We start from the raw sequence: 27,131 nt of genomic DNA, 5'->3' as shown, positions 1-27,131 counted from the left end.
TTGATGAATCCCAAAAACAATGTCTTATTGATCATTTGAAACAGGTTAACAGAAACGTTTCTATTGCAAAAATGCATATAGATTGTAAAAGGAGAGCTTTAAGGGCTAATGCAACCACTGTGTCATGCATGTGAGGTGGCGCTTCGTAACAGAGTTTGCACCCCCATTTGTTTGAATTGCAGCTGCCCTTCTGTAGTAGCCTCCTCTTTCCAGCACAGCGCAGTAAAGCAGCTGCAGGTCGATCGGTGGAAGTCATTCACAGACAAAGGGATACTGCACAGGAGACCTACGCAAAGCGGAGATTGCTTTTTACGTTTACTCCAGAGGAAGAATATCAGAAGGTAAAAACACTCTCAGATATCACTACCTCACCTTTAAACGCAGTTATTTATAGAACCCGCCTCTAATTTTCTTGGAGTAGGATGATACTGTGAAGTACTTTCTGAAGTTCTGCAGTCCAGAGTTCATTTGATCAGCATTTTAGCGAGTCTCTAAGATTTTTTTATAAATATTTCCCAGTGGGTTCGCATGAACCAGTAGCAATTTTAGTAATTTAGTTGCTTTTTATAATTATTAAAGACTTCGTGGTTTTCTAATAAAACCTGGTGGCACATTTTCTCTCTTAATGGTGAAAACAAAACGCTTATTGGGAATGTCATGTCTTTTAAACTGTCTTCTCACAGTTTTATTAAAGAAAGGAAACTGTATATAAACAGTATTCAGTACAGTGCACGGAATTTACTCGCTGCTCACGTTCTGTTCAGGATCCGAGGAATTTTGCTTTGGAATTGAAACGCGCTGTATTTCACTCGCCTTTATCATCGTTTGGCATTTGAAGGACATATATATATATATATATATATATATATATTTTTTACTTTTAACCGAGAATAACATACTTCGCACAGGATTTGCGAATACAATTCTCAGAAGAGATGGAGGGAAATATTTAGCTACACTTACAGCAGGGCTAAATCACTGCAACTTTATAAACAGAAAAGCTATTCGTAGGCTATTTTATGTTATTTGAAAAGCGTAACCGGTATTTATTCATGCATGTGCTTATTATTTATTTAATAACAATCTTGAGTCGCTATGTTTGTGAATGATAGCTACTGTCAGTCACCTGTCATATATATCATTCAGTAGCTATGTGAATGATGGGCAATGGTGATGTTATTCAGAAAGGTAAAGAAGACATTTTAATACAGCTTATATTGTTTCATAGGCACATACGGTAAAAACAGCAACAATAAATGCTCTTTTATATAGCCCTTTCTATAACTTAAGCTCGCATTACAACACAAACAAAGGCGCCAATGCCGGAAAACTACAATAAAAAGAGGTAAGACCAATAACCTATACTATGGTCAGCAATGTGAATATGTAGGCTACATAAACAGTAGCCTGTCACATCTAATGACAGTTTATTGAGACATGTAGGTGGGCGCTGAACTTATTATTGTGGGGTCATATCTGCAAGACACATAGTTTTAACTTCTCCATTTTCAGCCTCGCGCATTTTATAGTGAGCTCACATCTGTTCTTAGGCTTTGTTAGGCTAAATGGCTCAAATTTAATTTTTCTCTCGATAACTCCACTTTTCATTTCACTGTCGTTTGAACTGAAATGATTGCATTTGGTTTTGCATATGATGTTCAAGTTATCTTCGCGAGCTGGAGAGCAGGTGCACAGAACATAGATTGCAGAGCTGATCTAAAACGGCAGGGGACAGTGTCGAGTCTTGCAGCCAAAGCACATTCTCATAAGAGATGGCTGATTGCACACAAACGCGATGCTAGAGAAGGAAAATCACCTGTTGGCTTGAAGCTATTTAAATCAGGGGCGCTAAATCTTGGAAACTACCTTCCTGCGGCGCTTTAACTCCAATCAAACATACCTGAAGCAACTAATCAAGGTCTTTTGGTTCATCCCAGCGTAATAACAACAACCTTGTTGAAAACGCTTTAATTTAATGAAAAGCAAACGATTGAGCGGTACAAATCTGTTCCAGTGCTTTAGATTTCACATTGTTGTAAGTAGGGATAAATTATAGCTGCATTTGATGTTCTTTTAAACTAAAATCAAAGAGCTTTTATATATCAAGATGTGCAAGCTCACATGCTCTCCCAGGACAACATCAAGGTTTAATGTAAGACTGATCAGCACATTAGTTTGGAAAATCATTATGGATCCAGGTATAGTATTCTCAAAAAAAAACTTTCTTGTGGGAATGAGTGCGGTTTTTTTTTTCATAGACCCAATTTCATCCTTGATAGTGGTAGAGAGGGAACAAATTCCTATGATATTTCCCCATTGTTAAGCCTTGAGACCCCAATATCTTTCATTTAAAATCTTCATTTTTTTAATTTAAAGTGAAAATAAATGAGGTCTGGTTTAGTATGTTTAGCTTGACTATCCTCAGGGGGATTTGGAGATATATTTACCCAAGCTTACTCACTCTAGTCAAGCACCGTCTGTCCACTTATTCTTACCCAAACACCCCTCACAGCAATGTTTATATGGATGTCTCTTGGAAAATGCATCTTAATTGTTTATTAGTGATGCTTGCTGCTTGGGTGCTTGATCAGGATTTCTATAGGTTCAGACTATGTCAATTTCAAGAGAAAACCTCAAGGGGGTCCTTATAGTATGACTCACTCTCAGAGGTCTGACACTCCACAGTAGATTGTCATTACTCATATGATGAAGGAAGTCTGGCGCTATTGTGTTTGTCTACGTGTGCCTGAGGCAGCTTCTGAACGTCTCTCTTAACCGAAGAGGCTGTTTGTTTACCGGTCCACTGAAGGCTTTTGTGTATGAGTATTAATATTCATATAGCTTCACCCTCCCACCACTACCACATGTGTCAGTCGATTCATATGTTTTCATAGTGCATGAGGCCTTGTCTTTTTATATGTAAAGTAGGTTTTCATGTATTCAGATCTTATGAGATCTCTTGTCAGTTTGTAAGTGATTAAGTAGTAGCCTCATCTGGACGTCGGTTAGTGAGTGACATCCATAGAAACGAGGCCTGAAAATGTTAGGAAATCTGATCATTTGCATTTGATATCTACATAAATAATTTTAGCACTTGGGAAGCAATGACTTAGTAGCCTTATCAAAGTTTTAGCGATGCATACGTAAGATGTGCCATGTGAATTATTTCTGATGTGCAGCAATCATTTGAGAGGGGACAGTATGGATAAAAGTTTAATGGGAAAGAACTTGATCTGACTGGCAGTAGATATGACTGCATGGAATAGAGCGTCATTGTCAAGTGTACTTTTGTTTTGTTTTGGGGTCACAACTTGAAAATTGAAACAAGTTTCATTTTTTTGCTCACCCTCATTTCCTTCCAAAGTTGTAAGACATTCTTTTTACTGTGGAGCATACACGAAGATGTCTTTGTGTGTTTTACCATGCAATGAAAGTCAATGGTCACGAAACTGTTACCAACATTTTTATGATATCTTTTGTGTTCTGCAGAAGTATTAAAGTCACTCAGATTCTGAACGTAATGAGAGTGAATGATGACAGAACCATAGAGGTGTGAAGTCATAAATTTATAAAGTTCCCTCTGAAAAGCTGTCAGCAGATTCTTCATGCTCATAATACAGTTTTAAACATTCATTAAGGTCTGAAGAAGCATTTTCTCTATTATAGTACTTCTTCATTTTGAATATTAGATCTCCTCAAGGCACCCAGAATTCATCTTTCTGAATTATCCTAATGATATCTTCCATAAGAGCTGGTCTGCTAATATGTTCCAGCTGAAGTGTGAGTGCGCGCTGTGCCTGAGTTTCTAAGTAAAAGCAGTTAAGGAGCCATTCATTAGTCGACACCATTCAGGTTCTTCAAAACCATCTTTATTATCACTTTTTTTAGCTTTTGAGAGAGAAATGGCATGTTTAGTAAAGTCAGTCTAGTAGCTGGAACTAACTTTTTGTATGCACAGTGCTCCGTTTCAAAGCACTTTAGAGTTTTTTTTTTAACCATATTTAAAGGAAGGTTTTTAACAAGCGGTTCTAAAAGTCTCTAAATGATGTTAGCCGCATAATAAGCTTAATAATCTCTGATACGTTTGCAAATGCAGCCTGTTTCTGCCATGTCTCTGTTTTAGCTTTTAAAAGACGCTTAAGGTTTTACTAGTTTTCATAATGTAGAGAGTGTTGATGTACATGATAAATATAAACCGTGTAAAAGTTGACGTTCTCTTGATTTTGAGCAAAATCACTGTGATTATTATTAATAATATTATTTTCCAGACTGTTTTCGAAACCCTGGACTACAAAGGTACTATGATGCATTCTCACATGATGAACTAGTAAGTGCTTATAAAGATCAATAGGGCGTTAAACTATTTGCTTAGGGTGTCAATAGGGCGTCAAACTATTTGCTTTGAATGCTATGCTCTCAGATCTCTGCTTCCCACATATGTGCAAAATGTTTGCTAGGCAGAAAGCACCTCAAAGACACTCTGTTGGCTAATTAAAGAATCTGACTATTCTTTTTTGCTGTTTAAAATGACTGTAATTAAGTGACACACTCATATAAGATATAGGGTTTCCTGTCTGCCATTATATAAAAATGTCTTGCACCACTTTGCCGAAAAAAAAGTTTTTCGCAAGTAAAAACTATGAAATATATATATAGAGAGAGAGAGAGAGAGAGAATGAAAGGGAAAGCCAGAGCCATAATTAACTTGACTATTCAAAGAATTATCATAGTTTAGGCCCAGTGGCTTGTCAGGTGGAAATGCGACACATCCTAAACCTGTGGTGCTGTTGGTTCTGAAAGAGGAAACTTAGCTTATGGCGTTCCCAGGCCGTCTCTGAAAGGGAATAAAGGTTTTTGTGTTGTTCTCTATTTTGATCCCATGATTGATGTGAATTGTTGCTTTTCATGAATTGCTTCATTATTATTCTTGCTATCAAGGGGTGGAACAGAAGGAGTTTGGTGGCCTTTGGTTGCTTCTCAAGAATATTGTAGGAACGCCCTGCTATCTTTTGTTTGTCGAGGGGTAGGGATGGTGAGGTGTGTTGAATTAAATGTATTCCCCAAACAGTTCAACTGGAGCTCAACTGGAAAAAACTAATCGTGCTGATGGATTATCGTCTTGGTCTGTTAATTTTTGATAATACGTGACTTCATATTGTTTTCAAATGTGCAACTGTCCGTAGCGCAGTCCTTCTGAACGTCAGAAACCTGGTGTGGATAGATGGCTGGGCGCTACTCAGTCTGTGAAATGCGATCTGTGATACGGCTGAGCTGCTCGCTGTCTGCAGTCCTAATTAATACTTGATGTGATTGAAGGCGCTCAATTTGTCTGGAATCTTATCTTGTCAATGTGTTTGTTGTTTTTTTTTGCTGAATGTCTTTCAGACAGACGGCAGCTGAAATACAACAAACAATTAAGCCTTGCAACCGACAATTACATCCTATGTTGTCATGGAGATGTTTCTACACAAATCAAGCAAGACACATTGCTCACTCTTGTGGGTTCTAATTAAATGAACGCTATACTTCCTTAATCCCACCTTTTTCGCAATTGAGAAATCGTGTCCCTTAGCAGGCTGAAGTTTTCTCTCAAGAGTTCCTGTCAGCTCTCGAAGCCAGAGAGACGAGTGGCGAAATGTCTTTAATAAACAGAAAATCTGTTTCGATGCAAACGCTTCCAGTTTGAGAACTCAGGTTATTTGTTTGTCGTTTGTCATAATGAACGGTGGATTGTCATTTTAATATTTGTAAAGCTAGTTTTCTCCGCCCTGCTGTCAAGGGAGGGATACAGTTGTATGTAAGCGGACGTGAAGGCATGCATCTTTTCTTTGCCATTGTTCGGTCGAAGGAGGCTTCAATGAAGAGACGGGGAAAAGGGTAGAGACCAAAATGCTCCCACAGTTGATTTGCCCATTGTGGGGGAGGAACACTATTCCCATTGATGGTGTTGTTGGTGAAGCCCCCAAAAGCTGGAGAAAGGGGGCCCATTCAGTGCAATGGGTGACCCTGCACAACTATGGGAGATGGGTGTTAGTGCTTTTGTGGAGCACGGTGGGAACATTGTCCCTATTCTAGTGATTTAATACCCCAGGTTTGAGGCACTTTGCTATCTCCCCTAAAATCTTCATGCTCTGTCCTATGTCTTTTTCACAAGGTAAAATGTCTAGTTATAATACCACTCGTTTATTTCTGTTGGAGAAAGGTGAATGAGCAATTTGCAGTCAAATGATGTGTGTTACCCCATAGATATTGAAGCCTATTTCCAACTCTGAGTGAAAAATAAAGCTGGTAACTGTGAGATAAAGTTTAAAATAAGACATAAAATCACATTGTGAGTTATAAAGTCATGATTTTGAAGTTTTTTTCACTCTCAAGCAAAAATTTGCTTCCATATGGAGGATGGTCCAACATTAGTGTAAATAAAATACTATTGTTACTAGCTTAAATAAATTTCAAACAGATTCATGAAATAGTGAAGCTTTTCCAGTAACAAGGTGTTTTTTCCAAGTAGTGTGACAAAATGCTACATCACTGTTTAAAATCAGGGATAATAAATATGAGAGATTCTAGGAGAACATTCTAAGCATTTGAGGTCCAATTAATTTAGTGGATCTGGTCGTTTGGTTCAAACATTGAGTCTAGGAATATTACAGAAAACATTGCTAAATGGTTTGATTATATAAATTGGGGTGTTTTAAAGTTAAATCATATGGTAAATTATAATTTCAGTGCTTTCCAGAGCAAGATGCATTTAAATTGCTTAAATTATGAATGCAAATATAGAGCCACCACTGTACAGATACAGAATTTCTCCTCTCTGCCCTCTCATTGTCACTGACAGTCCACTGAGAATCTTTAATTCAGTGTTTGCACACCTGATTTTTATCACAACCTCTAAAAGAAACAGAGAACTCAATTTCATTCAGCTTGGCTGAATAAAAGAACGGGTTATTATTTAGTTTGACAATTCTTTCTTTCATCCTCTGGGTGCCAGTCATTTTCAGAGGTGTATGAACTCTGATATTGAATTTTGATAGGTAATTCGAAAAAGGCACAAAAGCCCGGCACATTTCTAAAATGTAGATTTGAAAGGAATGCCTTTCAGATCCAGAATGACAGACCATGTAAACTCTGGCTGTAAAATGAGATATTAATTGCCCTTTGCTTGCAGTCTCTTTTGAATACAGCAAGACGGATGAACAAAAGGCCTCAGAATGGAAAAAGCCACCAGAGTCACTTATCAGGTGCTTTCAAGATTCATGCCGTGCATCAAGCCTCTTATCTCTCTGACCTGAAGTGATCTTCCTCTTGGGGCCTTGCCTTTCTTCCAGACATTGATCCAATATGTCTTACACCCTATAAAGGTCTATAAATTGCCCCCTTGAGGGGGGTTTTGAGACTAGGTTTCTATAGACGTGGGAAAAGTGAGTCATATTTGGCCTTATCTTGAGTCAGGAAGTGTTTAAACATACCACAGATGTAGACTTCTAACAGAAATAGGCTTATATTAAGTTCATACCTACAAGACTACAGTTATATTTTGGTTGTAACATTGGCCTCCAACATTGTCCATTCTATAGTCTATCATGCATTTAGCACCAAGAACTTCTTTTCTAGTCTAGTCGAACCTATATGTGGTGTGGCTGGTTGCTGTTTCTATAGTGATAAGAAGTAGCTCTCAGTTGGGGCACAAAGGTCCATCTCAAACACATCGACAGACAGAACCTTGTTCGACAGTGATTAATGTCCAGTCTAGATCAACACAGAACATCCAGAGACCGCCCTGTCTCCACGAGTAATGCTAATCCCATCCTGCACTCATCATCAATAAATAGTCAAGTTTGTTTATGCAGATTTATGAGTAATACTGGTGAGTTAACGCTATAGGGAATCTGAAGGCTCGGCTTTTGCTGCTATTTTGGAAATAGCAAAAAGGGAGAACCCTTAGCGGAGTAAATGTTGCCACATCATTTTATGAACATGGATTTTTATCATCTGTAACAAAATACCACTCATTGTTTGTATACTCTCTAAGTAACAATTTACTTAAGTGATCAAATCATTTAAGGCAGTGACTTTATTAAGCATATTAGTGAGGTTTAGGCATGATTTATGCTTGTTTTGTGAACTGAATCAATTGATTCATTGAAAAGCTCCAATCCAAACATAATGATTCAAACTGGATTATAAATGACTTGTTTTGTGAACTGAATTGTTCAGAGGTTTTGTTAACGTGATTCATCGAAAAGATCTAATTCAAAATGTATCTCATTCCTCTTATCTCATGACCATACTATAAAGATTGTGAAATATATATTTTTATTACCAAGATAGTTGGGCATCGCTCGCTAGTTAAATATGCAATGTGGTGAGGTTACGTGACAACAGTGTAGTAACTGTGGTATAATTAATTATATTTCACATGCATTGTATGGCGAGGAATGGTTAATGCTCAACCAGATCTGCTGGAGATTGGGCGCAATTGTGGGCGCACAACTAGGTGACCCTGTCCCCAATTCCAACTTCCAAGTTTGTGTCCTTGTAGAGTAATGAGTAATGTCAGGATCTGAATATTATCCTTGGGCTGGGATGGTTTTCTGCTAAATGGCTTTTCTTAATTCGCTCGAGATAACCTGTAATGGGGATTTCAGTTCAAAATCTATAAACATAGATGGATGACTTTGTCCTTGTTTTGCCATTAGTCAAGAGCAGCTCACAGTGGTCCTCAGACATTTGGCTTATTCTCATGTGACCTATATGAAAATTCCTTCAGTTTTCTTGGTACAGCTTGTCCTGCTAGCATGTATGTCAATCAGTCCACATTTTGCTTTAGTCATGTTGTGTGCTGCATAATTTTTGATATGCTATATTTATAAAGTAGGTATTGGGGTGTGCAGTGAAGATAGATTGATAGATAGATAACCTTAATTGTATAAAGTGTTCTGTTAACGGTTGAAAATAGTTCATAAATATATATATATATATATATATATATATATATATATATAAAGAATACTACTTTATCATTGTTTGTTTTAAAATCAGTCTAAACATTATATTTTCTAATATTTGGAAGTCATAATTTATAACTTTCCACATAATGTATTTAGTTTCAGGAACATTCCTAGTATGCAGTATAGAGTATGGATAGTCTGAACATAACCAGTGTCAAAACAATCAGGGATGGCTGGATGAAAGGCTAGTGAATACCAACCTTGTCATTGCAGTCATGTAAGAGAAGCAAGATATTTTTTCTTCCTTTACTGTTAATTCTCTGTTGCTCACTAAATTGCAACCTAAAGTGCTACTAGCCTTGACACCCTGACTTGCTTCTTGCCTTAAGGAAAGGTGGCAAGCACAGGAACACATCCTAGGAAGAAAGTGCCATACTAACAGACTTGTGTAAATCAGGCAGGCAAAATGTTTGATGTTTTAAAGCAAATATGTCTTCTTTCAGACCTCCTCTTCTGACAGTAGAGTGCTAGGCCTTGGACAAGAGCCCCATTGAAAGCTTCCCAAGAGGGGAGTTTTTAAAGTTTTAAAGGGTTTGAGGGGGATACGGATCTGCACACATGGAGGTGGATAGAAGACCCTCTGGAAGAGCAGTGGATAACCAGTTCAATCGATCAGTGAATCCAGGCAATATGTCCCTAGAGTACAACCAATGCAACCAATTTAAAAAAAAAAAAAATCAATGTGGTGAGTGTAAATAATGCATTGTAGGACCTTCGGAACCATCGTGGTATTCAGTTTTCTTTATGATTTAAAAGAAATGCAGCAAACACATATGAAAAGGTTTTCATTCGTTTCACCATCTGTATTTATTTACTTTTCGAGTTCAGACGTACCTCGTCTGTCTGGTACGACTATATTGACCCCATTGATCAATGTGAGTGAATGTGAATGGCATTCAGATCACCAATAAAACTACATCGAGCTGCTTACATAATCAGTCCCCCAGCTTTCTTCAGCCTGATATTATGGATAAATATATATGGCTTTAGATTCATAAACTGAGAATGATAGAAGTTTGCAGAGGGTCTTCTATACTAGTGTGTCTCAACTTCTTCAGACGTCAAATCCAATACTGTACAAAATTGACTTTTTTCACCCAAAAATTTAGTCACTTTTTTCTTCTGTATAACTTGAAAGAAGATATTTTGAAGAATGTTGGGTACCAAACATTTCACCCCACTGATTTAAACTGTAAAAACAAAAAACAAAACAAACTGTTCTTTAGTGTTTCACGGAAGAGAGTCAACATGAGGCTGAGATCTTTTTCACTTTTGGGTGAACTAGACCTTGAATTATGCATTATTACATGGCTAGTTGCATTCTATTATTTTTATCATATACCTATATTTCCCCAGCTGTCCATGCTTCAATCAGAAAAGACCTGCAATCCCTTTTTCAGGTCTCGACCCACCGGTTGGAAACATGTATGGAACCAATGTAATTGAAGTCTTCCATTTCTCACACCTTCGTGGGAAAGAAGCTTAAGGGCCACCTCATCAGACTCTCTACCCCCTATGGTACCAGTTCCATTTCATCTGGCCTAGGGTGGTCTGCTCATCCCGTAGGCACGCAGATCTGATACTTGGAGGTTTAGATCCAATGCTGAGCCAACATGAGCCAACTTCACATGTCCCCCCCACCAAATACCCATCTCCCTCCAACTGTTAACAGTAAACATGTCTTTTTGCTTCTTAGTTGGCGCTGAGCCCGGCAGCCCTCAGCAGTTTACAATGTAGCGGCAGCCCGGGCTTTGACTTTACAAAAGCGTGCTTCTATTTATTAGGGTTTGTAAAATGACAGAACTGCTGCCACTGTGCTGTGAGTGGAATAAACAAGACATAAAATAGAAGCTTGTTAAGCGTAGACGGCCAATTTGTGCTGCCGTTATGCTGCGTTTAGTCTTTTTTTTCTTCTCCTCTCTTTCTTGGAAGGTGGTGTCACTGTCAATAGAAGTGAATTCAGTGCCAATGTCAGATTTTTTTTTTAAGTCACATGTCTCTTTGAGATAGATTTACATCGTCACCATGAGAAAAGTAGATGTGGGTTTTTGAATTGGTGAGAAATCATTAACTATCTCTGAAGAGCACCTTTAATTTAATTAATAGGCTGGATCAGGCTTTGAGAGATGGATTTAATAACCAGAAATGTGGCTGTAAATGACTTGAATTAAAACATTTGGAGTGCTTTATGGAAACATTATTTTTATTATACTGGAAATGTTTGTTAACAGTCCCAGATTTGATGTTAGGAGTGTTGACAGTTAAATAAATCCCTGTGGAATATCAGATCAGTTGTCAGAAATGTTTCAGCCACAACATCAATTCTTTATTTTGCCTTTTAAGCGACAGCAGTTCCCTACTGAGAAGACAAGTGTAGACCAGAATGAATTGTTTTTTTGAAAAACATCACTTTTGCTCACCAACACTGCATTTTTAAAATCAAAAATACACTAAAACAGTAATAATGTGAAAAATTACCATTTAAAATAACTGTTTTCTATTTCGATGTGTTGTCATATGTAATTTTTCTTGTGATGGCAAAGCTGAATTTCTTCAGTGTCACATGGCCTTTCAGAATCATTCTAATATGCTGATTTGGTGCTCAAGAAACATTTCTTCTTATTATCAATGTTGAAAACAGTTATGATGCTTAATATTTCTGTGGAAACTTACTGTTTTGAATGCTAGTGTAAAGTTTTCAGTTTCAGTTTGTTGCGTTACTTCTGAAAAGTTTGACTATTTTTAACTTAACTCTTACATACAGTATGTGGTGCTCATGCCATGAGACACTGGAAAAGCACGTGTCCCAATAACCGTAGATATCCTTCTGATACTAAATACATAGAAATAATGTGTACAGAATGCAGTAACATCTTATGCTGGACTTTTTTTGTTAGTCATGATGATGTTATGAAGCTGGCAGGTGCTGCTTTGGTGTTGTTATTTGCCATTTGAACTGGAGAAGAAAAAGTGCCAACTGAATGTGTGGCTCGTCTCGCACTGCTTATGTTCAAAAGCAAATCCTCCAGCCCTCCAGTCACTATCTCCAAATGTGTTGCTTATCTATTTTGGATCTCCGCCGCTAATGAATGCTAGACCTCACAGACATTTATCTGTGAGCGAGTGTACGTTTGATCCTACGTCAGTTATCTTTCCTCTTTACATCTGCCCTCTGAAGTCTTAATTATGACATTGATAGAGATGCTGCTGATCAGTCCCTCCCTCTGCTACTGCAGTTTCCTGCCACAGTGACATTCAGAGTGCACTATACTGCTCCGTCCAGCCCACTGTGATAGGACAGAAACGGAAAACAATCATGTTGGGTGTAGAAAGCAGCCAGAAGTCATTGTAATATAGTTGTTAGGGAGAGACTGTCTCAACAACATGACAGAGATACAGTTTAATTATATCATATACACACCACAATTCAAAAGTTTGAGCCTGGTAAGATTTTGTAATGTTTATGAAAGAATGTTGAGATCACATGATCAGATGAATAACTATACTTTGTGCTCCATGAATTCATTTACTTCTCTGTATCTGAATGCATTATATAAATATTTTTGCTTCAGCTGATTAGAATTTTTTCAAGCTTTCAGAAAATCAACCCTAGCAGTGTGCAGAATCCATCTAGATGACGTGTCCCCAGCCATAGTGCACCACAATGCTCATCACACACCAGTTTTTGGTGGAGATGAATGTGATGCAGCCAATTTATAGCTAGGGTTATTAAGAGGCTGTGATGGATGGGGGGCCATGGGGAAATTTGGCCTTGTTTGCTCCCACACAGTTCACAAGAAAAGCACTCCCTGCTGGCCTCACTAACACCTCTTCCAGCAACTTTAGTTTACCCAGGAGATCTCCCATCCTGCTTGGCTTCAGTGGGTAACCAGTCTGTTAGGGCTGCAAGATGTTCCTCAAATTAATTTAAAGGGGTCAAATGATGTTGCTAAAAAGAACATTATTTTGTGTATTTGGTGTAATGCAATGTGTTTATGTGGTTTAAGGTTCAAAAACACATTATTTTCCACATACTGTACATTATTGTTACTCCTCTATGCCCCGCCTTTCTGAAACACGCTGACTTTTACAAAGCTTATCATTCTAAGAAGCAAGGCGTGCTCTGATTGGCCAGCTATCCAGTGCGTTGTGATTGGCTGACTACCCCAAACAGGAGACTGAAATGTTATGCCCCCTTACTATATTGTCATGCCACCAACACAAAAACAATAAAACCCATTATAAATGAGGCATTTATTGCATCCAGTGGGGACATAATTTTGATTATAATGACTTATACTGTCTTTTTACGTGTCGTGTTGCATCGCGCCGTGTAAACATTATCATGTCTGCATTTGTGATCAGAGAAACAACAAGCGCTTCTCTACACAGCTCAAAACTCGCGCTTCAATCGTGAGTGGCAAATTCTTTAAATAAGAAAACATACTTACAGGCTGTGAGTCAGAAGCGCCAGACTGTCCTTGCAAAGTTGGAATTGTCCCACTTTATAGAAACAGGCTTTGTACAAGCCAGCATTGTAGGCTGCTCTTCCAGGTTCAGGAAATAATCCTGCGTAAAATGCGCTGCACACACTCTAATATTTGGGTTGAACTGTTCTTGAACAGTGTTGTAAATACAACTTAACCGCTGATTTCTAGTTGTGTCCTCTTTTGGAAGCCCAAACAAAGTAGTTTCGCTTTCACAACGAAACACAGCGTCTCCAGGACATGGCACCGGCGGCAGCAACAATACTACAGCGAGAATAATAGTTCAGAATTAATTCGTATACATTTGGGCGGTGTTTTGCAAATCTTCCCACACCGTGACGTAGACATGTGGGTGCGTGTTTAAATGAGCCATTTTATGTGGGCGTGGTCCACTCTTAACTGGTTTTGAGACTTTAGTCTTTGCAACTTCAGGGATCTTATCTATGCACAAACAGCGTGTAACACTCCAAAGAGAAAAGAAAACTTGAAATTGAAGAGATCATACAGTCATATTGAGAAATGATAGATGGGTTAACATGTTTGTATTAAGTTAGTAAACGAAGTGTGTGCCCCCGATGCTTTAAAAAAAGACAGTTAGGTCGCCCATCCAGGGGTTATTTGTTTTCGGTAATGATCTAATTAAAGCGAGAGGTTTACTCTGAATCATTAATCACCCTGTTGACCATCAGGAGAGGGAGCACATTCTGTGGCTTTGTGATTCATCTGACTGGCAGTAATTACTCAGAGGATTGGCACTTCATCCATTGACTTTAATTCAGTTTCATTATAGAAAAGTTCCAGTGTGTTCATTAGCTTAGAACTCCAACAATGAGATGAAGCAAGTTATTTGGCATAAACTGAGAGAGGTGAACTTTTGATGGCACCAGGCATTGAGTGCTGTAGAAGCTCTGCTGTGATCTCAGCTTTTGATGTCGCTGATGTTTGATGTAGCGTCACAGACGGGCGCTGGAGACTACAATTGAGACTTTTATTTAGTCATTTAGGTGCTCTGCAAAGCTCAAGCAATTCCAGTGCACCTTTATGCGAAATCCTGCTTTTGCATGCTTCTGTCTGTCATATTCCTGTTCACAATTCAGTGCAGAATTTTATTGCCCGTTCATTGTTACTTCAATTTCCTCCCAAGACATGCTCAATTTGAGTCCATGCATTTATCTACTGAGGAATGCCTTGTGTAATTCAAACATATGGGTATATAATTTTGCTGTCAGTGCAGATGTGATATATTACCATTTCCTTAGGATGTTATTGACTCTGTTGTTCTGTTCGTGCCTTGCTATTTACCCACATGAAAACCAATATTAATTGCAAAGCAAATAGTAGCACAAGTTGGAAAGCCTGAAAGGAAGGTTTTTCAGAAATATGCAAGAAGTTGAGTGTGATTTTGTGTAGCCATACCTATGACTACTTGTATCTGTTTCACGTCACAGCTTAATAGGGCCAGAAACGGTATCTGACCAACATGTAAAGTGACCAACTATAATTTGGGTGCCACTCATTGATTGGGTGGCAGATTTATTTGAAATATACTTAATAATCATAAGCAGATGTGGAAAAAATTCATTCAGGTATTGGTCAAACAGTCACTGTGAGCACAGAACCTACTGTAGGTATAGGAAATATCTATAGACTTTATCATCAGAATTTATTTTAATCCAAAAGTAACTTTTTTCCATAGACGTAATTAACAAAATTTGAATATTTTTGTGTATTTTGTTTTTAAACAAATTAGTACTTTTATTCAACAAGGATGTATTATTAAAAGCAACAGTAAAGAAATTTATAGTGTTACAAAAAAATCCACATTTAATAAATGCTGTTTTTTAAACATTCTATTCATCAAAGTATCTAAAAAACGTATCATGATTTCTTTAAACAAAGCAACAACCATTTTCAAAGTTGATAAAAAGAAGGAACATCAGCATTTTAGAATGATTACAATTATTTCTGAAGGATCATGTGACACTGACGACTGAAGAAATGGGAGCTGAAAATCATCACAGGAATAAATTATAAATTTAAAATTTATATTAAAATTGGAAATTTCAATTTTAACTTGTAATAATATTTGTTTTATTTTTTGATAAATGCAGCCTTGTTGACCATAAGAAGCTTCTTTCAAAAACATAATAAAAAAAAAATCTTACTGACCGTAAACTTTTAACGATATTGTGTGAGACATAATGCATTAAGAATAATGGGTTAAGAAGTTTACTTTGAATAAAAAACATTAAATTGTAATTTTGAGGAGAGACTTAAGATAGCAGTTGAGGAAAGGGTTTTCCTCATGTCGCAGCCTGCATGGTGCATTAATTAAAGAAATCAGTCATCATATTCTATACCGAATGTAGTCAATTTAATACAACACAGTACATAACATCTATGTTGTTGACAGTAATAAGCTTATATAATGTCAAGCACAAACTGTTGACAAGTTGGTGGATGCTACAGTATTTATAGTGCCACTCCAGGCTTGTTGTATTGATTTAGGGTGAGCATTATTAGATCCACTGTGGGAGGCGTAATTACTGCAGCTGCGGTCCCTCCGATCGCAGTCACACCGAGCCACCGACCCAGGAGGTCCTCTCGCCTTAGACCACATCTCTCAGCCTTTCATTGGTTGCCTTTTGTGTGGGTCTTCCATACCCAATCTCCTGCTGACTAAATGCAATTGATATAGACAATGCCTATGTTCAGATTATAGGTCTAAATGCTCAGTTCTGGGTTTTTTTTCTCCTTCAAATTCAGTCTTTTTGCTTTGATTGTTCATATTCATGTTTTTAAATGACTAGTATATCTGTCATTGGTATGTCACTGCCTGCCAGCACCTATATGTGACCCTGGACCACAAAACCAGTCATAAGTGTCAATTTTTCGAAATTGAGATTTCTACATCATCTGAAAGCTGAATAAATCAGATTTCCATTGATGTACGGTTTGTTAGGATTGGATAATATTTGGCTGAGATACAACTATTTGAAAATCTGGAATCAGTAATTCCAACATCTACCAGCAGGATCAAACTGGACCATGCTAACCAACAAAACCATGGCTGAATGAATTCGTAAATAATACCAGGCATATAGCATTTGGGAACTGTTGGCTTAGGTTAGCTCTGCTATTTAGTGTTTTCAGGCAAATCCAGAAAAACAGCAACCTCTTGTGTTTCTCCTTTTTTCATGTATTCCTCCAGCAGTAGGTTGCACAAGACATGCAAGAAGCAACTTTTCATAAAGTAGTGCTGAAGCGACACAATCATTTTGCCACAGTCACAGCTAAATTAAAACTCCGAGATCAAACCATAGCCTTCTTTCCCACCTGCAGCAGCATTCTGAATCCGTAGCTCGCTAGACTCCCTTAATCTCGGGCCCTGGGGATCTTGTTGGAGCCTGTTAGCAAATGTTTATCCCACAGTGAACACCTGGCTGTTTGGAGAGTACGCCCACAGTGCACTGCCATCCCCCACCCGAGCAACAACGTGCTTAGTTGTGAGCCGAGAGTGAGCCGGCACATCATATTCCTGCCACAGCACGCAGTTTGTTGCATTCAACATGGTGATTAGCATAAGCCTCATTTAGTCATCCTTTAATGAATCATTTTTCCTGGGCTTATTCCCAGCTGTGAAACAGCATTAAATGGTAAAGCTATGAATTGTAACCTTAAACTTGATATTACCCAAAGAGACCATTGAACAAATCTTATCGCATATCATTAACCACGATTACTCATATGTCCTGAGGGATTTCTAGTGGTTTGTGGAATAACTCTTTAGTGGTGTTTCAAGGAAATTCTTTAAAGAAATGCACATAATGCAATGTATTTTATTCCAGACTAACATTCTCATGTAATTCAGTGTCCCCGTTGGTCTTTACAAAGTCTGAAATTACGTTTGATCACATTTCTGGTGTGTTTCGCTTATAGTTTGATTCTCTTGGTTTTATCTGGTCCGGACATTTTATTTGGTTTGCTTAGCATTCACAGTGTGATTTTTAAGATGCATAAGAATACAGTCATAACCTGATTAGGCAGCTTTTGTATTGTATACTTTGTGAACATACCGAACATCCAAATCAATGCTGTGTGCTGGGATGAATGTACTCATTGTATGTGTATGTTTATGGTAGTTTCTCTCGAAGAGCTTAGAAAATGTCAAAAGGAGTCAAAACAGCACCAGGTATTCCTCCATTGTGTTACGGGGCTGACGAGACGTGAGACATGCGGATCCATGTGCAAAGCTTTATTATAAAACATGGTGAGACAGGCAGGGTCAAACAGGTATGGCAAGGGCAAGACAAAGCAATCCGTGGAGCAAGCGTGGGTCGACGATCAGCGAACAGTATCCAAAGGGGCAAGGCAGAGAGATAATCCAGATTCAACAGCAATAATCCAAACGGGGAGCGAACACAGTCCAAACGGCAAGGCAAAGGGGTAAATCCAGGAAACACGGGCAGGGTCAGACACGGCAGGAAAACAAGGCAAGACTAAGGCTAAGAAAATGGCTCTGTAAAGTGCTATCGCTAGGTGAGTGATAAATGCAACAATACTCGGCCCAGAGCAAGAGGAAGTCCCAGGTTAAATAGTGAGTGCGTGATTGTGAAATGAGCATCAGGTGTGTGTGATGAGTGAATGGTGACAGCTGTGATCTGTGCAATGCATTGTGGGAACTGTAGTCCAGTGTGCTGTGTAGTGTGAGAGTCAATGTGGTGAATGAGTGACATCTGGTGGCGAGTTAACGGAAGAGCATGGCCAGGATTCGTGACACATTGGCTCTTAGGATAAGAAGAACCAAGTACACTTGAGCATTTTGTCCATTTTAGGGTCACATCACGTGACATCTCGTTGGTTTGTTTACCATCCGTTTGGATGGCAGCATTCACACTTATTAAAATGAACTACACTATCAGAGCAATCACACTAGAGTTCATTTTAATCAAACCAAACCTGCCAAGTGTAAACACACCATCAAAAGTTTTAAATATTTGAAATGGTATAATTACTTCATCTTAATTATCATTTTAAAAAGTCTGTTTAATGATGGGAAAACTGAAATCACGATACACCCGGATGTGATTATTAAACATCAAAAAGCTGTGATTAAACTAATATCTGCGCTGCACATTCAAAGTCAAATGTTGCGTTGCTGCACATTCTACAGGTTTGCAGTTTCAAAGCAGTTCGCATTCAATAAATATCATGCATTTATCCCAAGCGAATGCTTATGATTTACTGTTGATGAATTATAAACACTGTAAAGTAAACATCATCATATTTTGTAGAATGCATATTTTAGCTCTCATCTTTTTAAGTGAGCATCTGGAAGTAGTAAAGCATAGACATAAATTTCCGCTTTATGGATATGCAGTATTAATTTTTTGTGCAGGTCTTAAATTGGACTATAAAATCCTGCTGGTGTCCTGTTAGTTTTCATATTCTTTTTAAAATGAAATTTCTCCCCAAAATTTAAATGGTCATTTACTCACCCTTGTTCCATCCAAACCTTGTATGATTTACTTTCTCCTACAGAACATAAAATAAGTTATTTAAAAAAACACAAGACATTTTTCAAGATATCTTATGGAAGAATTGACCGGATTTGGCCAGATTGTACTTTATTTATAGCTCTGGAGGTCTAGTGTTCAGTTTGCACTATATTCAGTCTGGTTCAGCTTCCCTTTCCAATCTCGGACAGCATGTCCCGAGGCTTTGAAGGCCGTGGCAGGGCATTGGCCTCATTGGCCACTTGATCCATAATCCAGCACTGCCAGCTGCAAGCCTGCATGTTTTTTAATAAAGACATTAAAAATTTAATGGAAAGAGATATTTCATTTTAAAAGTCCAGACAGGAAAAAACTGTGTAATTGTGAGTCATATAAAAAAAGAATTTCCTAAGAAGATAAACCACCTGTGGAATCTGGGGATGTTGAGGTTGATTGGCCTATGGCTAAAACTTCTCGGTTTCAGTTTAATTGATTTATCGAACACGGCCTTGGCACGCCGGTCAATCAGATCATAGGAGCAGGGGTTCGTTGAAAGTCTTCATTATTTACTCCTTAATTACTCTAGCCCAGTATCTCACTCCGGCTCTCTGCTTTGCTCCTATACAATGCTGAACTAACCTTTACTAGATCGAAGAAAGCACAAAGCCCCTGTGCCTGGTCGGCGGAGGCTTATGAAGTGGGGCAGCCGCTCTCTTTGCTCTTCCTAATCTTAATTAAGTCCTGAACAACTGGGCTTTGCTCTTATCAGTATAGAGATGGTTGTTGTCCAAGCTGTGGGATGCTGTAGTGCACTTTTAATTGCAAAGTTTGATAAGAACAAGTAGAGCTCAAGAAAAAGAAAAAGATGTTATTTATTGTGAACCTTTTAGAGAATTAATTCATATAATCTGCAATCACAAAGTCAATTGTATAGTATGTAATGAATGTGCCAGTAATCATTATTATTAGTTGTGTCTACATTTCAAAGCATTTTGCTTTGATTCTTGCTTGCATTTCAAAGCATTTTGCATTAAGTGTTCTGACTCTCGACATAAATTTTATGCACCATTAAGTTTGAATGACAATGCACTTGATGTGTGTATCTGGTCTCTTGCACTCCATATTTTCATCCATATTTTATTATGTGAGTTCACGTATGAGAGTATTCAAATAGCAGCATTTCAACTTTAAATATGAGATTGTCCATTCAAACATTTTGGGTCAGTATGTTTTTATTTTATAGTATAGAAAGAAGTCTATTTCTTTTATGTAGCAAGGGTGCTTTAAATTGATCAAAAGTGTCAGAAATATTTTGTAACATTAAAATGTATTTGCTGTTTCAAATAACCATCTATTCATTAAAGAATTCGTAAAAATATCAAGCAGCACAACTGTCAACGTAGCTAATAATAAGAATGTTTCTTGAGCACCAAATTAGCATATTAGAAGATTTTTGTATTTTGAAAATTCTAAGTTGTCATCACAGGAATAAATTAGATTTGAAAATATTTAAAAATAGTAATACAATTCTGTTTTTATTATACTTTTGATCAAATAAATGCAGCCTTGGTGAGCAAAACAGACTTCTTTCAAAAACATAAAAAAATCTTCCCAACCCCTAACTTTTGAACGGTAGTGAACATTGGACGGTTGGCAACCGCAAAAAAAGGGCACTACGAAAGTATGAAAATCCTCTTTGGGAACAGTCATTAGCGATGCTTGCTAATGCATTACTTAAAATCTCAGGGGGTACTTCAAGTAAATAATGTAGGTCATAGGGGTGCAGCATACAAAAAAGGTTGGGAACCCAGTACACTAGCTGTGGCTGGTGCTCCTTCTTACATGCCATACTCGCATCTCCTTTTAACCAGAGCCCCAGGGCTTGAGTTTTCTATTCCACTGAGAGGGTTAGTGGTTTGTTTATGAGTGTAGTGTAACACGTACTTTCCTTCTCTTGCTTCGCTAAATAAAACACTTACGTTCTTCCTCTGATTCTCTCTCCAAAGGCTACAGAAGGATTGCTACCTGTTTCAACAATAGTCCTGCATCCTCAAAGATGACATGCTCGTGATGCCTCTGTAAGTAGGTTTCTCCTTGTTGTAAACACTCTTCACACAATACTTCACTTTTGCCCCTTTTCCATCAGCAGGGTGCAGGTGCCCTTTTCTAAGCTAGTGTCCAGTCAGACGCAACATAGAACAAGACATAATTGATTTGACTAAACTTTACGTATAATGACTAATTAAATATCATTTAACTGTTGTATTAACATAAATCACTTCTTTAGTTGTTTAATAATGACTTTTTAGTGATTTATAATTTCTAAAAAGGCTCTGGCACACACACACAACATGGCACCATTTTGGTGGACAAGGGATGTGAGATATTTTTTATTTAGTATGCATTTGATGGGTTTTTTTGTGAATTTGAGGAAGACTCTAGTCAAAGTTCTACTTCTACCATCTGCTTCATACTTGAGTACAGCTTTCCTTAACAAGAACTCAAGTCATAATGGAGATCTCCAGTCTTCCTGGAGAATCTGCGTGAGGTTTTCCTCCTATTCTCTTTCTTACTCTTTTTGTCTTTTGTTTTTGTCACCCCGGCGCTCCTCGCTCTCTATTTCTGTCTCTGTGACCGCGGACAAAGTCAGGGAGCCTTTCAAGTCAAATCCCTTTATTCTATGTCAGAAATTGAGTGTTCTGAAAAGGAGCGTTCTGGCAAAGAGAAAGGGCTGAAACTTTCATTTCAACCATTTGTGGAGCGGCACAGCCTGAGGCTCTTTTTCCCGTCCTCAAAAGAAAACCGTAAGAGAGGCTGACATATTTAATTGGCTGTTTGTAAGCTAATTAAAGCTTGTATGTTGATGTGTTTGACAAATCACCAGGGTCTTTTTCATGTTTCAGACTTCTTCTGAAATTATGTTTTCTATGACTGTGTGTAAGTAACAAGTTCTACGAAGAAGCCTCACTGAAATTGATTTCTGAAAATATATGTCTACAGTCGCAGTCATTAGCAAGGACGTAGTTTCTTGACTACTTGACTTTGCCAAGATAATTGTGACAACAGGGTAAATCTCGTGAAAAAAAGCATGTATTTCCAAGACGGCGAGAAAAGATACGTGTCCAACCAGTAAGAGATAAGAGATCTTTTAAAGAAATTCATACTGTTATTTAGCAAGCATCAACATACATATTAACAAGTATTTTTATTTCAAACAAATGCTGTTGAACTTTCTTTTTATCAAAGAAAAATGAAAAGTACTGCTTTGCCACAGGAATAAATTGCATTTTAGAATATATTAAAATAGAAAACAGTTATTTTAAATTGTAATATTGCACAATATTACTGTTTTTACTGTATTATTGATCAAATAAATGCAGCCTTGGTGAACATGAGACGTCTTTAAAAAACAATGAAAAAACTTACTTTCTTTTGAATGGTAGTGTCAGATTTATATTTCCATTTATAAAATTAATAATATTCCATAGCATTTATTATAATGTTTGTAATTTGTTCAGTGTTGCATAAATATTTTACTATTTATATACATCATAATTTTTTTTACATGACTTCAAGGAGACTAAACTTTTTTCTTTTATTTTTTTGGCATTGAGATATTGAGAATTAAGTAGCCCCCTCACAGTTTCTCATATCCTATTTATTTAAAGGTCCCATGGCATGAAAATGTCACTTTATGAGGTTTTTTAACATTAATATGAGTTCCCCTAGCCTGACTATGGTCCCCCAGTGGCTAAAAATGGCGATATATGTAAACCGAGCCCTGGGTATCCTGCTTCGCCTTTGAGAAAATGAAAGCTCAGATGGCCCGATCTGGAATCTTCCCTTTATGTCGTCATACAGGGAAAGGTTACCTCCCCTTTCTCTGCTTTGCCCGCCCATGAGAAAATTAGCTACAACCGTGCGAGGCGAGCGCAATTTTTTTTTTCGAGAGAGACATCATGGCTTGCAAACGAGCGAAGCACTGTTTTGCGTCTGAGTAATAAACTGCGCATATTAACAGACAAATTATGTTCATATTTAAAAGTCCAAACAGTCAGTAAGCGACAAGTACTTGGAAACGCTGTTTTGTAAATGATATATTGATGAAACTGCTGCTTTTAAGGCAAACTGAAAGCGTTGCTTCTCTGCCGCTCGCTGCTCAGAACAGACGCCGAGAGAGGCGACACTGTGTCGGGAGACTCAGACCTCGCACTCGCGGGACAGTACTGGAGACATCTTCCAACTCAATGATAAGGTTTTTTTATTTTTTATTTTTAAGTCACTAGGTTTGTTAGTATGTACCCGTTATGGGAAAAAAGCCGCCTAAAAGGTCTGAAAGTTACTAAATATTGTTCTAAAGTCGCGCTCGTGTGTGTGAGACGCAGGAGCTGATGGCAGCGGGCGGTGGATATTGTTGAGGCCCGCCCAGGTAAAGTCTGTGTGTGGGAAACACTGACCGTATCCAGACACAATATTTTAAACTAACCATTCGGAGACGTCCTGCTGTAGCCGCTGAGTTGCAACTTCTTCATCCGGTGCTTCTCCATCCGGATCAGATTCTGGGTCAAACTGAAAAGCTTGAACGACTGCGTGTCTACGAGCCATTGCGATGCATCCACTGTCAACATTAGCGCATGGTACCGTGGCCGCAAGCTGGATGTCGAGTACTAAGGCTATTTTCCCACTCACCAAGTTCTCTGATGGGCCAGTCGGGGTTCCAACCCTCTCTGTCCCCAAGCACTTTGTAAATATTGCACTTCCTCCCTACTGTACTGTATGTGTAGTTTTACTTTACATTGCACCTCTCCCAAAAGTATAATCAACCAGTGACCTAATCCTGCTAAATGACATCATTTTAGCTGCTGGACTGAATCATTGTGCCTTGTTTATGTTTATGTTTATGGTGTTCTGGGTCTGTTTAGTGAGGCCAGGAGCCGCCGCGTTGTTGTAATTTCGACCCATCGTTGTTTGCTGACATTCGGTTCAGGATGATAATGAGCCGGAAGAAAACAAGCCCTTTTACGATATGAATAGAGTAGGAACTAGAATGGGACTCCTCATCTGTAAGCTCGCTTTTAAGGGTCTGTTTCCCCCTCGGCCGAATTAAAGACGTGCCATTATGCTTGGCAAATTACTACGCGCTCTTTGTGGTCCAGCCATGGTACATTAGTGTGCCTTAAGATGGTCTAGCTGTGCCCATTCACCTAACAAAGAGAGGGTCCCCCTGGCAGATCCTTGGCTGGTCACACAGAGGAACCATTCACACCAGGCAGAAGGGGCCGTACGGTAGAGAGCTCGGCCACAAGGCAGCCATGACAAAATTCACTAAAGTATTGCTTGCAGAACAACCGTTTCCTCAAATGCAAACCAATTAAGTTCAATTTGACAACACTCCAGGCAAAGAAGCAGAACATCTGTGTAGAGTTGGAATATCTTAACAGAAATAGCCATGCTTGTGATGTTTTTGGTCTCTGTGGGAGAAAAGAGGTGGCGTTGCTTGTTTTGGGTTCCGGCTTTGTGGATTTTGGAAGTTAGGGGTGTAATATTGTAGCTGGACCCAATTACAATGGGAAGAATTAGGTGCCTCCCAGTGGATTCTTACCACACATTGATTTGTTGAAGATTTTAGGACTATGGCAATTAATCAAACTCATTGTTTTTAATGGCTCTCATTCGCATGGCGTAATCACATACATCTTAATTCAGTGCTCAAACTAATTTCTTTGTATGACAGGATGCAAGCGTTCACAGTTACATGGAATTTTCCTTCTTGACGGAGTCTCATAAATCAACCAAACTAAACAATGATGAAGACAAGCTTGTTATTGGATATTAGGACGCATAGTCTGAGAGTATAAGGAATCCTATTGTTATAAAAGCAGTTTTTAGTCATTCTCTAAAATTGTTTTCTCTTATATTGAGTCCAGCTCCCTTTCTCGACATAAATTAGTAGCAGGGAGTGATGATGGGGACCGAGTGCCTATAAATTATGTGTTGCTCTCAGGGTCATTAAGCCGTGTGGTCTGGGCCCACTGGATCTTTTATCATCCGCCTTGGATCAGTGGCTGTAAAACGGTGGCTAACATTGTGTGTTTATTTCCCCATAACAAAAGATTCGCTGTCTACAGCTCATGAGTTCAGCTAATGCTCCTTGGGACTCGAGCAGCCGTGGAAACATAAATCTACTCCCCAATTTTTGTTCCTTTCTCATTGCGCTCACCTTTCTCTGCCCTTCTCCCACTGTCTCTCTCCCCCTTATGCCTTTCATCTGATTTACTCTGTCTCCAGTCTCAACCTCAGACGGCGTGCCCACGGACTGACCAAAGTCCATTTGCTGACCGTCTGATGCATATTGCCCACAAATTTGGCAAGAGCTAGAAATCAGATACCGGTCCAGCTTGTGTTTATAAGGTAGTGGGCTGATATAGTGTGCGTTTCTGAGGACTTTTCACATGATATGATAATGTTTTCCATGTTAGTGGCACCAGACTTTTTTTGTAAATTGTAATTTAATTCTTTTTTATTTAGAAAGGACACATTATATTTAATAGTTAAGGACAAAGACATGTATAACGTTACAAAAGATTTATATTTCAAATAAAATAAAATGCTGGTCTTTTGAACTTCCTATTCAAAGACTCCTAAAAAATATATTATATAAATATTAAGCAGCACAACTTTTTCAACATTGATAAGCGGACGTTATTACTAGAGCACCAAATCAGTATAATAGAATCATTTCTAAAGGATCATGTAACACAGAAGATTAGATTAATAGGTGTTTTTTGTTTAAAGAAATGCAACCTTGGTGATCATAAATAAATAATCCATCAGTTACAGACCCCAAACTTTTGAATGTGTGTTTTTTTTTCAGATTACAAAGTAAAGTTAACCTAAAAATATCATCATTTACTCACCCTGAATTTGTTCCAAACCTGTATGAATTTCTTCACAAAAGAATATATTTTGACCAAACAGTTGCTGGTAGCCGTTGACCTCCATATTATGGAAAAATTTAAATACTTTGGAAATCTGAAATTCATACAGGTTTGGGAAAACATGAAGGTGAGAAAATTCTGAAAAAATAAAAATCTGTAATTTTTTTCAATCCATCATCATCTTTTTAAATTGGTTTTAATTATATAATCTATTTAAGATCTGTTCCTAATCAGCATGTGAAACAACTGTGATGAGTCAAATTTCATGCCTGTTGTCCAGAATATGCTGCAAACTGGACCCATTTCTATGGCGATGCTCAAAAGTTTGGCTGTGCGAGACTATGCATCTGTCTTCATTAAGTTGATTGCTTTCTTTGTTTGAGGTTGACTGTTATAAGAAAGATAAAATTATTCTGCTCTTATTCAGTAGAGCGCATGATTGTGTCTGATAAGCATATTAATCCAGAGAATAGCAAGAGTAGTTGTTCTTAAATGTGACTTTGAAGACAGTGATATTTATGAGCATGTTTGCGCACGTGTTTTTACCATGTCCAGTGGAGAAATCACTCAAACGTTGCGAAATGTTTTCTATGATGTATGTGGATGTGTGGTGCTGAGGGAAGGGATTGAGAAAGGCCTCCAGTGGAAGCTTCCTGGAATGATTTGCTGCTGTGGTGGAGGGTTGAAGGGGCGGGGGTGGCTGACTTTCTGGGTCATGATTCAGAAGTTAAACTCAGGAGAGATCTACACTGTGAGGGAAAGAATTCAGGCTTCGAAAATGATCATATTAACAAATCACATTTTTCTAAAAGACTTTTGCAGTTGTTTTAATGCTGAAGAATCTCTTGCGCTTGCCACATGTTTTTAGTCTAGGTGGTATAGAGGTGGACATAGTGTGTGACATAATGCGCCCCCCTCTAAATGACTTGTGTGAAATTACTCAAGTGTGAGGAGGAAATTAATAGGACAAAAGAAAAATTGTCAAGAGATTTTACTCTAATTAATTTGAATATGTTCCTCCTGGATTAGTTGCATTAATTATCAGTATAGTGTGAATAGGCTTACTAGTATGCAATTATAAACAACAGCAAATAATTAATTTGGCGTCTTACATAGTATGTGAACATTGTACAGTTGATCTGTTGATTTTAAATCGCTTTTGAATAGAATTTATGGCTCTAAGGGTAAGGATTAGGA

At 38.1% G+C, this 27,131-nt stretch overlaps 1 protein-coding gene across 1 annotated transcript in view; it reads left to right on the top strand.

The window, feature by feature from the left end:
* Positions 1-221: 221 nt before the first annotated feature.
* LOC306875752 (semaphorin-5B-like) overlaps positions 222-27,131 on the top strand; it is a 134,180-nt gene continuing 107,270 nt past the window's right edge. The window contains exons 1-2 of the mRNA XM_079426471.1: positions 222-341; positions 21,003-21,074. The gene's annotated coding sequence lies outside the window, so the exon portion shown is untranslated. The remainder of the gene's footprint in view (positions 342-21,002; positions 21,075-27,131) is intronic.

The sequence above is a fragment of the Barbus barbus genome (assembly GCF_936440315.1).
Source record: "Barbus barbus genome assembly, chromosome: 10".
Taxonomy (NCBI): Eukaryota; Metazoa; Chordata; class Actinopteri; order Cypriniformes; family Cyprinidae; genus Barbus; species Barbus barbus.
Note: the sequence above shows the minus strand (reverse complement) of the source record. Positions and strands in the feature narration are given on the sequence as shown.